The following is a 14,543-nucleotide window of genomic DNA, read 5'->3' as shown; positions in this document are numbered from 1 at the left end:
GAATTCACCTAAGTCAGAAGCAAGTGCTGTTCACTAAGAAATGGATAACTGTACAGAACATGTTGCAGATGGGGGAAATGGAGAGGCAGTGTTTGTAAGCTGGGCAGAAAGAACTTAACTTTTGGGAAATGTGAGACTGGACTGAGCATGGATTGCTTGCATTTCAAGAGTTATAAGCTACCTTGTGGTGTCTGCTAGGACCACTGAGACAGCACAAGATACAGCAAGGATACAGAAAAGGCCATAACGGGGAATGTGTGCCTCAATGCGGCTTCAGTCACAGAAGAGGGAGAGAAAAAGAAGGCTTTGGGAAATGGTGTCAAAAGCCTTGCTGAAGTCAAGGTAGACCACATCCACAGCCTTTCCCTCCTCCACTAAGCACGTCGCTTTGTCATAGAAGGAGATCAGGTTCGTCAAGGAGGACCTGCCTTTCATAAACCCATGCTGAGTGGGCCTGATCGCCTGGTTGCCCTGCAAGTGCTGCGTGAGGACTCTCAAGATAATCTGCTCCATGAGCTTCCCTGGCACTCAGGTCAAACTGACAGGCCTATAGTTCCCCGGGTCTGCCCTCCGGCCCTTCTTGTAGATGGGCGTCACGTTTGCTAGCTGCCAGTCAACTGGGACCTCCCCCGATAGCCAGGACTGCTGATAAATGATGGAAAGCGGCTTGGCCAGCTCCTCTGCCAGTTCTCTCAGTATCCTCGGGTGGATCCCATCCGGCCCCACTGACTCGCACACATCCAAGTGCCGTAGCAGGTCGCCAACCATTTCTTCATGGATAGTGAGGGCCACGTTCTGCTCCCCATCCCCTTCCACCAGCTCAGGGTACTGGGTATCCAGAGAACGACCGATATTGCCGCTAAAGACTGAGGCAAAGCAGGCATTAAGCACCTCCGCCTTTTCCTCATCTTTTGTAACAAGGTTTTCCCCCGCATCCGATAAAGGAAGTCCATTTTGCATTGATGGATTTAGCTACATATATGGTAAAATATCCTAATTATCTGGGATGTAGACGAGAACCTTATGAGCAGCAGATGTAAAAAGGAAGATATCGCTCAAGGCCAACAGGTGAGGGAAGGATGAACAACTCATTAGGGAAGGATGAACAACTTGTTGGCAGGAAACAAGGCAAAGACAAGCAAAAAAGGCCTAAACTGTCCAACAGAAGGTCAAAGGCCACAAAGGTCAAGAGAGCTTAACCTGCTCTTCCTCGTTGCCTTCATCCTGAAAGACCCCTGCCCACGACCACCAGGCTACATTGCGCAGGTGCAGCCGGAAGGAACTAAGGGCAGGCAGTATAGAAATGAGTACTTGGAAGAGGTCCGCCTTTTTGGGGAAATCAATGAATATGTATGAGAGCTCATGTAATATGTAACAGTATTCGTGTATAAAATTGTGAGAGACGAGCGGGCAGGCGCGCACCTTTTTCAGGGAAGCCATTCCCAGTGTGTCCGATGCACCGCAATAAAGCGTACCTACTTTACAACCTTATGGTTGTGGAGTCTTTTCCGCGCGTCGGTTAGGGCTGTGCTTAGGGGAGAGAGAAAGCTCGGGCTCCCTTTGTAAGTGGAGCTGTGAAATGGCAGCTAAAGGAATTTGTGGACTATGAAAAGCCTTCTGTTGTGAGCACTGTTAACCGCCATCTAACAGTCACTCGCCTGAGGCGATCGGCTCTGGGGCAGATGTATTCCACAGTGGAGTGGGGATCACAGTGTGCAGCCATCAAAGTAGCTGAGGGAACCACCAGAAGCCGGCAGCCCTCACGAGGGCAGCTAATGAGGCTTTGCTGGAGCCAGGAGTGCCCCCCTAAGTCACACAAAGGCAGCCCCTGAGGACTGTGGCTCCTCACCTAAGGCTTGCTGGGCAGCACTTGACGGATGGGCATGAGGAGAAGCTAAAGAACATCATCGAGGGAAAGAAAAAGAGCATCATCACCAGCCTGGGAAGGGAGCCGCAGCCAGGGCAGGGGTCTGGCCCTGTGTCCGCGGTGGCGGGCTCTAGAGCCCAGGCCCTAGGGAACAGCCTGCTGGGGTCCCCGTGCGTGGTGTCCCTGGCTGCCTCCTGCCCTGGTGCCTCAGTGACTGCAGCGCTTCACCTGCCTGCTGGCCTTGGCTGCAGATGAGCAGCTCTGGGGGACCTCTGTCCTGCAGCCCCAGCAGCATGAAGTGCCGGAGCTGGTGGTTGCCCCACACCTCTGCCCGAGCACTGAACCCTCTGGCAGATGCCTTCCCCAGCTGCTGCACCTCCCCAGCAAGGGCCAGGTGCAGCACTGCTACCACTCCAGCCCCTGCGGCCACTCCAGCCCAGTACAGGCACCTGTGTGGTGCTTAGCTGCCAGCCGGGTTAAAGGATCGATGGGCCGAGTTCAATCTCGTGCCACTATACAAGGCTAAGTGCTGGCTCCTGCTCTTGGTTCACAGCAACCTAATGCAGCCGCCTAGGCCTGGGGAAGAGTGGCTGGAAGTGTGCCCAGCAGAAAAGGACGTGGGAATGCTGGTTGATGGCTGGCTGAACGTGAGCCAGCAGCGTGCCCAGGTGTCTCATCCTGGACGGCATGAGAACTAGCGTGGCCAGCAGGACTAGGCGGTGAGATCAGAGCACGTGATGACACTAGTCACCCCAGGACTCTGAAAATGTGCCATTTCCAGTTCCAAAGCCAAAGTCGCAGGTGTTTTCTAATGTCTCCCTATGGGCAGGATTTTTGGATGTGCTCTAAATTGTGCTCGCTCTCTCTGTCTATTGGATGTGTGACCACGTTTTCAGAAGGACGGAAAATGCAATGTAGAGGCTTTTTTGCAAAGCGCTTCCTGGCACTGAAAGAGATTTCAGCGTGAGGGAAAGGATGTAAATGTGATATGCCAAAAACTGCAGAAAGTGGGAGAGAGCATCTGTGCCTCACACACTCAGCGGTGTGGCCAGGGTAGTATTATCACAGGAAGGATTAATGATTAGCAAGAGATCACAAAAGAATTGGTAAGTTTTGATACCAACAAAAGAAGTTGGCCGTGATGGCAACACTTGGCAGGATACTAGGGTGCCATCGCCACATCTGCCTCCAAGCTGAAGGCTGACAGTGTTATTTACTCCTATGTGGCACTAGAGAACTTTCTAGATTGCTCAATAGCAACCAGAAGGCACCCTTGTGTGGAGATCACGTTCCTCACAGGCCAAACAACTCAAATTATAGAAGTTTCTCTGCAGACCCTGCAGACAGGGGCTTCTCCCTGTTCTAAAAGCTGTGGGGTCAGGGTAGAACAAGCAGGGAAAGTGGCCCAGAAGGTGTCCATGTCCACACTTTCCCAAAGTATATTCACCTTTTCAGACAATGAAGTGCTGTTAGAGCTCCTCCTTTTTGCCCTTATCAGTGGTCGCTCAGGAGGTTTCTGCTTCTTAGGTGCACAGCCAAAGTTCCAAGGGGCCACTTGGGCCTTCTCAAGGATTAGCAGTTTGCAGGCTGACTGGCAGTTGTGTCTGCCAGTGTTTTAGCAGACCTTTGCTGTCAGAATGTCTCCCAGGATTGCCAGGTCACATCCATGGCTGCTCTGGCCACTGAGTGGGAGAGGCAAGGCTCTGGTGTGCCCATGAAGACAAAGGGAGGTCCTTCAGGCACACTGGCGCTCTGGGACACGCCACAGAGCCACAGGGTGGTCCCAAGAGGGTGTGAGGGCACACAGGTGACGCGCGGAAAAGACTCCACAACCATAGGGTTGTAAAGTAGGTACACTTTATTGCGGTGCACCAGGCGCACTGGGAATGGCTTCCCTGAAAAAGTGCACACCTGCCCGCTCGTCTCTCACAATTTTATACACGAATGCTGTTACATATTACATGAGCTCTCATACATATTCATTGATTTCCCCAAAAGGCAGACCTCTTCCAAGTACTCATTTCCATACTCCCCGCCCTTAGCTCCTCCCGGTTGCACCTGCGCAGCGTAGCCTGGTGGTCGTGGGCAGGGGTCTTTCAGGTTGAAGGCAGTGAGGAAGAGCAGGTTAAACTCTCTTTACCTTTCTGGACTTGGACCTGCTGCTGGACAGCATGTAGAAGTTTTTTGTTTATCTTTGCTTTCTTTCCTGCCAACAAGTTGTTCGTCCTTCCCTCACCCGTTGGCCTTGAGCGATATCTTCCTTTTTACATCTGCTGCTCATAAGGTTCTCATCTACATCCCTATAATTAGGATATTTTACCATATATGTAGCTAACTACTAATTTGGATAAGTTTTAGTATCTTCCCCATCTCACAGCGGCCTTGTGGCATCTGAGAGGAGTCAGGTGCCTGGGCCTCACGCCCTCCGCCCTGGAGACAGCGTCCCCCTTCTGTCCTGGGTGACATCACAGCAGAGCCCTTTTTGACTCACCCCTGGGACAGCTACAACTACCCAGCACCAGCAGGGCAGCCCCACAGTGTCCACGAGGATTACAATGGGACAGTGCACGAGTTGTGCGGCTCCTTGCCAAAGGGGCACTGACGATTTTGCCCTGGCGGGGCTGCTATTACTTGTCCCCGAGATCCTGAACGCTGAGAAGGATAGCAGATCTGCTGCATATTCTACGTGGGAGACCCATGTGCTTCAGAGGGGTAAGTACGCAGGCACTGCTGGGCCCGTCCAGCCTGGCCCCAGGCTCCAGGCTCACCAGCAGGCTGGAGTCGGGGCTCCACCAGGGACGGGTGCCACAGCATGGCACTGCCATGCCACTGCCACAACTGAGGAAGCCAAGCGAGCGAGGGTCCCCAGCAGGCTGGACGGGACCAAAGTCAGCGAGTGCACCCTGTTCTGCAGCAGGAGCCCGTTTCCCTGGAACATCAGCAGAGGGGTACAGCCGGCGGGGGGCATGCCGGTTCTTGAAGGGCAGGGCAGCTGTGAGCCAGGAGCCAGCCCCAGCACAGCCTCCCCTGGCAGCAGGGGAGGCTCCCAGCGGGAGAGAGTGGAGGGGACCCAGCTCTTGCTGTGGGGACAGGCAGCAGAAGGCTGCTCACCCGGCAGGAGTGCTGCAGGACAGGGACCTTTCCTGCTCTGCTGCCAGCGGCAACCTTGAGGAAAGGGGGCATCAGTGCTCCGACCCAGGGCTTGCAGTCGGCAGGGCGGTGGGCACAGGGCTCAAGAAAGGGCATGGCTCTTCCCTCTGCCTCCTGCCCCGCCTACAGCTCTGTCCATTCTTTTTTAATCAGATGATGCTTCTGCTGCCTCCTTCATGTCTCCGGAGCCCAAGGACGTGGAAGCCTGTGACTACTTCTGGGCTGTTCTCACTGGCACCAAAATGGTAACTGCAGACTTTGTCAGTGCGTGAGGCTCAGCCTGCTTCTCCCAGCTGGGGGCTGCCGTGTTTGCTGCCCACACACAGGCTTTTGGAGGGCTGCTGGCTGTGCTGAGCTGCTGCCCTCCTGGCCCCTTGTGCCATCACTGTACCCCTGTGGTGCAGTGGCCCTGCTGGCCATGTCGCCGCCCTCTCACCCTCCCTATTTGTCTCTCTGCTCCCTGACTGTCAGGAAGAGGACTGGAAGCTGAAGTTTCTGGCCTCGATCCGCACCATCTGCAGCACCAGGATGGAGAGGACACACATGTACCTGCCCAGTGATGAGCTGGGAGTGGAGAAGAAGGTGAGGGGATACCCAGTGGGGCGGGGAGGGGGGAAGGGTGAGCTGTCCGGGCACCAGCCCAGCAGTCAGAACAGCACAGGGGTTCCTGCACACAGGGGAGGGTGGGACGGGCCTCTGTGGGCACAGAGCAGCCTGGCCCGTACCCGCCTTAACTCCCCGGGTCTTGACGCCAATGCTGGTATAGTGCCAGCAACGCTCTGCCTGCCCTGCAGATCAGTGCCAGCCCCTGGCAGCTTCCCGTGTCCCATCCTGACCATGTTGTCTCTCTCCAGATGCAACTGCCTAAGTCTCCCTTCGACCACCTGCGCACTGTGATGCTCCTGGGCTGGCAAGCTGCGTATGCCATCACTGAAAGGAGGTACCTGCCCCATACCCTGGCTTGGCCAGGGCCTCTCCACAGCATGGGCCTGACAGCAGCGGGCTTCCCCCACCCGGGCAGGACTTTGGTGCTCTGTCTTAGGGCCTCAGCTCTCCCCTGCACCAGATAGGAGGGCAGAGGGTGCCATGCCAGCAGAGCCAGCCGGCAGTGCCGGCAGGGGCTCTCCATTGTCTCCCTTCCCAGCTTTTTTCCCTGAAGGGAGAGAGGCAGGAGCTGGAAAGGGCTTTGTGCACTGCATGCCATGACTGCCCTCTATCCCTGGCTCAGCAGCACGGGAGAGGGAGAAGATGCCTCCACACAAGCCTTGCCCACCCAGTACGGGTCCCACCTGGTGACCCCAGGCCCTGACATCTACGGTCACCTTCCCAGGGCATCTGGGCACTGCTCCTAGTGCCAGCCTCCAACGGGCACCTTCTCTCCTCTCCTTGCAGCAAAGAGAACCTAGCACTGCTGTCACAGCACCTCGGCCCCTGCATCAACGCCATTGGCTCTCTTGCTTCAGAGACGGAGAGGGGCAAGTCGGATGCTTCACTTTATGCTGAGGTAAGCAGCGAGTGAGCTACAGAGAGCCTGCTGCCAGTCAGTTCCTGCACACTTTTTCCTAGTTAGCTTTGGCTGCTGAAAGACCACGGGAGAAACAGAAAGACAACGGAGATCCTGAGACACCACTGGGCAGGTTGCTGGCACCACTGGGCAGCTGAGGCCTGCCTCAGGCAGCAGGCATTCAAGCCAGCTTCCCATGAGGAAGGACCAACAAAAAAGCACCACCCGCTCTGTCTTCCTTACAGATTCTGAAATCTCTGGACAGCGTGCTGGAAGTGCTGGTGTGTACTTCATCGGACTACACTGCCGCTACGCTGGAGATCATCTTGCAGGTCTGTCCCCAAGGCCGCGACGGGCTATACCCCCTTTCCAGGCTCTTCTCTTGTTCAGGAGAAGCCTGGGCACGCTGCGTAAACCCTGCCCGGCGCTTGGCAGAGCTGCCGCTACGGGAGCTGCCACTGCATCCCAAGGCAAACCAGCAGCTTTTCTCTTCTCAGGCCCTGCTGCCCCTCACAAGATCCGAGAAAGTGGCAAAGCGTCGGTATGCCGTGGGGAGGATTGCCAGTCTGAGCGAGGCCCTGATCCCCACTTCTCTGATGCAGGTAAGGAGCTGGTGGTTCAGGCAACCTCTAAGCACTCCCTCACCCCTTCCTGCTGTCTCAAGTGCACTAGCTCAGCCAAGCTGCCACTGTCCATCCTCTCAACCCCAGGACTCGTTCACAAACAGAGTGGGCACGGTCAGCGTTCGCACCTTCCAGACGAAGCCTGTGCCACTCCTGGGGCAGCTGATGGGGTGCCTCACCCTGTGCTGTGCCGAGGAGGACGAGAACATCAGCTGTGGGTCTGCAGAGGCTCTTCACGCCATCCACAGGATCGTGATGGTGCGACAGAGTAAGAGAGGCTGGGGTGGGCTAGCACCTTCCAGACACGAGGGCCCAGTCAAGACCAGGCATGGTGATACGCCGCTTTGTCCGCCCTCCCCAGCTAGAGGAAAGAGCAGCACATTCCTCCAAGGGTGGAGCAGGGGAGCAGCCGTGCTGCACCAACCCTAGGGGGCTCCCCCAGCCCCTATTGGAGCAGCAGGATGTCCCCTGGGGCAGTGGCTTAGTAGCACTCCTGAGAACCAGTGGACTGGAGAGCCTGTAGCAGTAGCAGCATCGTGGGGCTTCTCTCCTGCTTCGGAGCAGAAAGCCGGACCAAACTCTCTGGCCGTTCTGCAGACTGCGAGGCGGTTTGCCCTCCTCCCCCTTGCAACAGAAGACCCATTTCCTCCCTGGCATGTCTCCTGTCCCCACCCCCTACCCTCCACCCAACACAGAGTGCCCCTCTTTGACAGACACAGCGCCCTGCCACAATCAGAGCTCTGCTTGGTGTTCTCAGCTGTCTTCTCCAAGCAGCAGCTTCTGCATCATTCCTACCACTCACCCACTCTCTGTTTGCCTTGCTGCCCAGGCCACCTGATGACACCTACCTATCCGTATCTCTTTCTGGAGCGGGAATGCCCAAGCACCTTCCTGCCCAAGGACGCTGCTAACGAACCGACGGTAATGAGCCCCTCCCTTCCTGGGATTCTTGGCTGTGAGGTTGACAGGAGACCTGGATGAACCAGTGCCCCAAGAACTGCGGGCAGGAGGCAGGGTCCGTCACGGCCTCCCAGCAAGCCGGCTGCAGGGTCCCACCATATCTCAGCAGGGAGCAGCCAAAGGCTAATGTCAGTGGCCAGCGTCAGCACTGCAGGTCCAGCTGTCCTGGCCACCCACAAGGCCTGGCTGCCTACACACCACCAAGTGTGCCCTGACCCTGACCTCCACCACCTGCCTTCACCCTGCGGGGCAGTTCCCTCTCCGCAGCCACTGAGGCTACAGTCATCCCAGCCCAGGCCGGCCCTTGCAAGCCCACGCCAGCTCTTGCTCCTGCCTGTGCTGGGGGCACAGTGCCAGCACTGCCCTGGCTCTCTCTCCAGAGCTGCCCTCGCTGCTCAGCTGCAGCCCGCCACCAAGGCAGGCTGTGTGACATGTCTTCCCTCTCGCAGGTATTTGGCAGCTTCCTCTTCCCTGTCGAGAGGACGGACTTCATCCTCACCATCTTGGAGGGCATGACACACCCCAGGGTCTCTGACACAAAGGTGGTTGCCCGCGTGTTGGATATGATCACAGACTCACAGATGGAGGAGGTTAGCAGTTTGCAGACAGATTGCCCTGTGCTGTTGCCCTCTCGGGGGCCGTTCTCCCTGGCCCGGGTCCAGGGCTTGGGAGTCCCCGACAGCCATTCGGGCTGGCAAAGAGCCACCGGAGGGAAGCATTTGCTGGTGGCAGCTGGGGCCATGGCTGTGCTCCGCTCCATTCTCCCTCGTCTCTCCTCCAGGTGCCACGGCTCATGCAGATCATCCATGACCGCCTGGCGTCGGTCAGCAAGGAATCACTCCTGGACATCCTGAAGAGGACCCTTTTCCAGATCACCTCCTTGCACCCTGAGCACGCGGTCCAGGGCCTGCTGGAGGTCTTCCCGTGGTGCGATAGGTACAGGGCCCACCCACCCACCTCTGGCACAGCTCAGGACCCTCAGGGCCGGCACAGGCCAAGGGGCAGTGGCTGGGGTGGCCCCATCGACAGCATGCTTTGTCTCTGCAGGGTTGCCACGGCCATGTGGCAGACGATGGTCTCCGAGCCCTGCGTTGCAGAGGACGTGCTGAGAAAGCTGCTGATGCAATGCATAGGGCCTGGGCACGATGGCTTTGGCCCACACCACAACTGTGTCCGTTCCTGGGCTGTGAGTTCCCGGACCAGGCCTCGCTCACCCCCAGTGGGGCCGCACTCCCCTCCCCATCCCCTCCTCCCCTCTTCCTCTGTCCCCAAACGCCAGCCTTCCCTGGGGCTCCCCAGTCAGGGGGGCTGGGAGCCAGAGCCCAGCAGGGCCACATGCACTGCTGGGGCCCCACTGCGCACAGGCACGCAGCCCACCCCTGCCCTGCCGCTCTCTGTCCTCCTCCCTCCCCGCCTGCTCCTGCCTTGCTGGGCAGCCCCGGGCAGGGCGGCTGCCTGGCCCAAGCAGGCTGCAAGGTTTGGCCCAGGGAGCTGAGGACAGCTGGCAAGACCCCCGGGGCCTGCTGGGCCCTTTGCTCTGGACACGAAAAGCTGGCTTGCCCATGCCACAAAGCAGAGACGAACCCAGGGAGCCGCTGGGGCTGGGCCCCAGGCCAGGCAGCCAGGCAGCGGGCTCTGGCCCGGTGCCTCCATCAGCTCAGAGCGACGCCTCACCCCCACCTCCCTCACCCCCCAACCCGCAAGCTCTGGCAGTGCTGCAGGGACACCTGTGCACTGAGAGCTGCACCTGACTGTTTTCTGCAGGTAACCAGTGCCATGAACAAGATCTTCCAGCTGCCCTCCAGCAAAAACATTGCGCACTCACTTTTCCACAAGCTCTACATTGCCGTGCTCTTCCAGATCTCCTTCATCCATGAGTGCACACTGCAGGACTTCAGCAGGAGCAGCAGTCAGATGGGGGAGTGCATGTGGCCTCCAGGCATCTTTCTCAGGTGCTCCATCCCCTCTGCCAGGTCTGTGCCCCAGGCCGGAGCCAGCGCTGGGGCGCCACATGTGACGCGCATTGTGCTCTGCATGCAGGACTGCGGTGATGACCATGAGAGCTCTTTTCCAACACGTGGGGGGTGCCACTTTGGTTGAAGACATCCAGACGCAGGGTGGCTGGGACACGCTTTTAAGACATGAGACCTTCCACACAGGTGTTGCTGTGCTGACTAGGTGAGCGCCTCATCAGTTGTCCTTGTCTCCCCTGGCACTCTTCCCCCAGAGGTGGAGGGCCCCACGTGATCCCCTTCCTCGTGGCTGGTGAGGTGTCCCCAGGGGTCCGAGGGACAGCGTTGACCCTCAGTGCTGGTGACTGAGGGATCTCAGGAGAGACCGGCAGGGGAAGTGGCCTCTTTGATCTTTAAGGTCCCTTCCAACCCGAGCCATTCTACGATTCATTCTATGATTTCCATGCTGCTGCCTCTGAGAGCTCCTTGGTGAAGGGCTGCTCTTGCCCAGTGCAAGAGGAGGACTCGCAGGACCTGTCACCTTCCAATGCACTCCTTCCTCGGGGACCAGTGGTGCAGGAGAGTGCTGGGGCTGGCTCTGCAGGCAATGCCACAGCCTGCACTGGAGCTGTGTGGCAGAGCAGCCGGAAGGGTGGCCAGAGAGCGCGGGAAGGCTCAGTGGCCTGGGGATCCAAAGTGGTCAGGAAATGGCATCTGTTGGAAGGCCACAACTTGTGTGTAGGCAGGGCATCCCTCAGTGAATCGAGCACATCTGTGCTCATCACCCTCCATGTTTGCAAAGGCAAGGTATGTGGTGAAGGGCGGGCGGCCTCTCCTCAAGTGGATGGCACCAGCTGCTGAAGCAGAGTGCAGAAATGCAAGCCTTGCCCTGGTCTGGCCCATGGGATAAGAGCTAGCGCTGAAAGCACAGTCCCAAGGAGGTTTGTTTGCCCAGCTTGGTACTACCAATGCGTTCTTCCCCTGGCCAGGGCTCTGCGAAGCAAAGCACCGCTCTTCGGTGCCTCGGCGTTTGAAGAGGCAGTCATATGTCTCCGCCAGAGACAGAAGCACAAGGAGATCACCGCCATGGCTGTCTTCATGGAGGTAGGGCCTAGCAGCAAGCGGTGCCTCTCCAAGGTGCCTTGAAACTCTGGGCTCTCTGGCAGATTCAGCGTGCTGCCAGGAGTCCTGCCGGCTGGGCCAGGCTCTCACTGGGCTGCTGGGTGTCTTTCAGTTGCTGGACTGCGTAGACTTTGAGCAGCTTGTCAATGCCTGCATCCCAGACATTCTTCATTCACACCTGCGCAGTCAGTCCTCGGTGCTGCGTAGGATGGCGGTTACAAGCCTCGTCACGCTGTCTACGAGACCCAAGATGGTGAGTGGGGGCATCTGGGCCAAGTGGCGGCATCCGCCTGGGGCTGGGCTGCAGGTGCTGTTGCCCGCAGAGGCTTGCTTGGACTTTGCCAAGAATCGGGAGGGGCGGTAGTGGCTCCACTGCTCTCACTGCCTTCTTCATCAGCCCCTGAGCGCTTCTGGGCAGCCCCTGCCTGGACTGTGCAGCACGAGGAGAGCGGCACCAGTGTCCGCTCAAAGGCACCTCCTGCTGTGCCAGAAAGAGGTCAATGCCAGGCCCCAGGCCAGCCAGCGCAGGGCTGCCTCAGCTGCAGGAGCATTCTACCCAGAGCAGTCATCCTGCTGAGGTTGGGAAGATGAGGCCCCGCACGGCGCCAGGCTGACACAAGTGGCTACTTCTGCAACCCAAGGCAGCAGCCTTCTGTCTGAAGGGGCCTCAGCACGCTCCTGGAGACAGACCTCTGCTCTGGGCTGTGCCTGCTGTAAGCAAAGGGCTTCTGCCAGGATGGTCTTCGGTGTTTCTGAAACAGAACTGCTGTGTTTCATGTAGGCAGTAACTCTGCAAGACCTGCTGCCAGAGGTCGTGCAGCAACTGCAGGATGCCAACAGCGACATCAGTATGAAGGCCGTGACTGTCCTCCGCAACACTCTGCGCCTAGCAGATGGGCAAGTGGCTGGCCCCATCGCTCTGCAGCTGCCTGACAGGCTCCTGCCCCTCTTTGAAAACGTAAGTCTGGTGGGCAAGCAGGAGGTTTGGCTAGCGTGGCCACGGGGCACGTGAATGTGGCCTGGGGGTGGTGCGTCCCTCTCCGTGTGTCTCACTGGCCTGCGGATTCTTCGCCCACCACGATCCCTGGGCACGTGCTGGAAACGTTTTGCTTGGTGCTTCTTGGGCTCTCCTGCTGGGGCAGCCCCTCCCTGTGCAGAGCCCTGCAGATGTGTGCTCCACAATGGCAACTTCTCCTCGGCCCCTTGCTGCCCATGGCCGCTTCTCCCCTTGCCATGTGTCCCCTTGCCAGCCCCAGGGTGGACCATCTGCAACCCACTGCCTTGCCCTTCCTGTGTCTTGAGCCATTTTGCACTGCCCACACACTTGGCCTACCTGCCACAGCTCACTGCAGAGTGAGAGCCAGGAGCGTGTGTCTCCCTGTCTGCCACACCGACCCCTTGCTCACTGTGAGCTCGGAAGAGCCTGGACTGAGGTCCTCCCTTGTTCTGTCTCACCAGGAGTCCAGCTGCATGAGAGAGCTCTCCATCCTTCTCTGCAAGGATGCCATGGAGGTTGCAGAGGGCACCCATAAGATGGAGATGAAGAAGCAAGTGCAGAGCACCATCCTCCCCCTCTTCTTCCACCTGCATGACCAGGACCAGCGTGTGGCTGAGGTGGGGACACTAAGCTGAGCATTCACTTGAGGGGGCAACACCCCTCAGGAGGGCCTGAGCATTAGGGGCATGGGCTGTTAGCAAGGCTCCCTCTGAATGTGCCTCACCTCAGGGCCAAAGCTCCCGAATCCAAAAGAAAGGTGCAGAGCCCCTCTGTGCCTGCACCAGGCCCACCACAGCCATTTTGCCCCTACTACACCTCCGCCTGCACAGAGGGCCAGAGCGGAGGGGCCTCTCCCTGCCCCACATCCAGCCCCGCATGCAGCCCTCCACAGAAAAGCCCACTGGGAGGCTTCCTGCAGCCCCAGAGCTGTCAGGGGCCAAGAAGGTGGGCACGGACATTTTCCAGACCTGCCCTGCCTGCTCCCAGCTGTGCTCAGCCGTGCTGCGTAGCCACAGATACCTAGGCACTAGAGTTTTCACGGGCATCCCAGCTGTGCCTGCAGGTGTCTGAGGCCAGTGGTGAGGTGCCCAACAGTTGTCGACCCCATGTTATGCACAGGGACCCGCCAGATGCCTAGGCTGAATGCTCCTTTGCTCTCTTGGGCATGAGCACCCTGGAGCCGCCAGCGTGCTCACTGCAGAAACCCTGGCCTGCAGGCTGCCCTGGGCCACGCAGAAGGGTGCAGCCCCTGCCAGGGGTTGCAGGAGCCAGCATGGTTGCCAGCCTGGGAAGGGAGCCGCAGCCAGGGCAGGGGTCTGGCCCTGTGTCCGCGGTGGCGGGCTCTAGAGCCCAGGCCCTAGGGAACAGCCTGCTGGGGTCCCCGTGCGTGGTGTCCCTGGCTGCCTCCTGCCCTGGTGCCTCAGTGACTGCAGCGCTTCACCTGCCTGCTGGCCTTGGCTGCAGATGAGCAGCTCTGGGGGACTTCTGTCCTGCAGCCCCAGCAGCATGAAGTGCCAGAGCTGGTGGTTGCCCCACACCTCTGCCCGAGCACTGAACCCTCTGGCAGATGCCTTCCCCAGCTGCTGCACCTCCCCAGCAAGGGCCAGAAAAGCCCCCAAGCCTCGCCAAGGTGCAGGACAACCAGGGCCTGTCCAATGCGCAGTGGTTTCATCTCCCACTCTCTGCTGCTCTGCAGGCCTCTCGGGAAGCCCTCCTTGGTGCTGCCAAGCTCCTGAAGTGGAAGCAGCTCAGGATCCTGCTGGAGACAGCGCAGCCACAGAGGATTGGCAAGTGCCTGGTAAGGACAACTGCCCGAGGGCTCCCAAAACCTGGCCCAGACAAGGCCTGCCAGCCCTGGCCCAGGGTGCGGGGTGGCTACCCTTGCCTCTAGCCACTGCATCAGGCTATCCCAGCAGGGGAAGCCAGTCCCACGTACAGGGCTGGCCTGGCCAAGGGGCGAGGCTGCACCAGCCCCATCCACATGTACTATTCTCTTCCAGCTGGTGGGGCACAGCAGCAGAGTGGATGACTACCTGTGCCAGAGCCTGCCATACCTGTGGAGCCCCCAGGAGCCCCTGCAAGAGGCGGCCATCAGGTTCATTGGTGAGTCACAACCCCATGGGCCCTCTGTGCCCCACAGCAGCTTGGCCGCAGCCCCAGCTGCTGCTGAATCAGCCACGTGGCTGCAGAGCACTGCTGGCTCAGAGTGGGCCTGGAGTGCCTGTGGGGGCTCCCTGCTGCCCTCGGCCACCCCCTGCCCATGCAGTGGTTGCTGGTGGGAAGCTTAGCGAGTGCCTCGCAGCCTCCTTGGGTGGTGTCACACTTGGGCACACATGGCCAAGCCGGCAGGGATGTTGAGGGGGGGACT

The sequence above is a fragment of the Netta rufina genome (assembly GCF_964035555.1).
Source record: "Netta rufina genome assembly, chromosome: Z".
In the NCBI taxonomy this organism is placed as follows: Eukaryota; Metazoa; Chordata; class Aves; order Anseriformes; family Anatidae; genus Netta; species Netta rufina.
Note: the sequence above shows the minus strand (reverse complement) of the source record.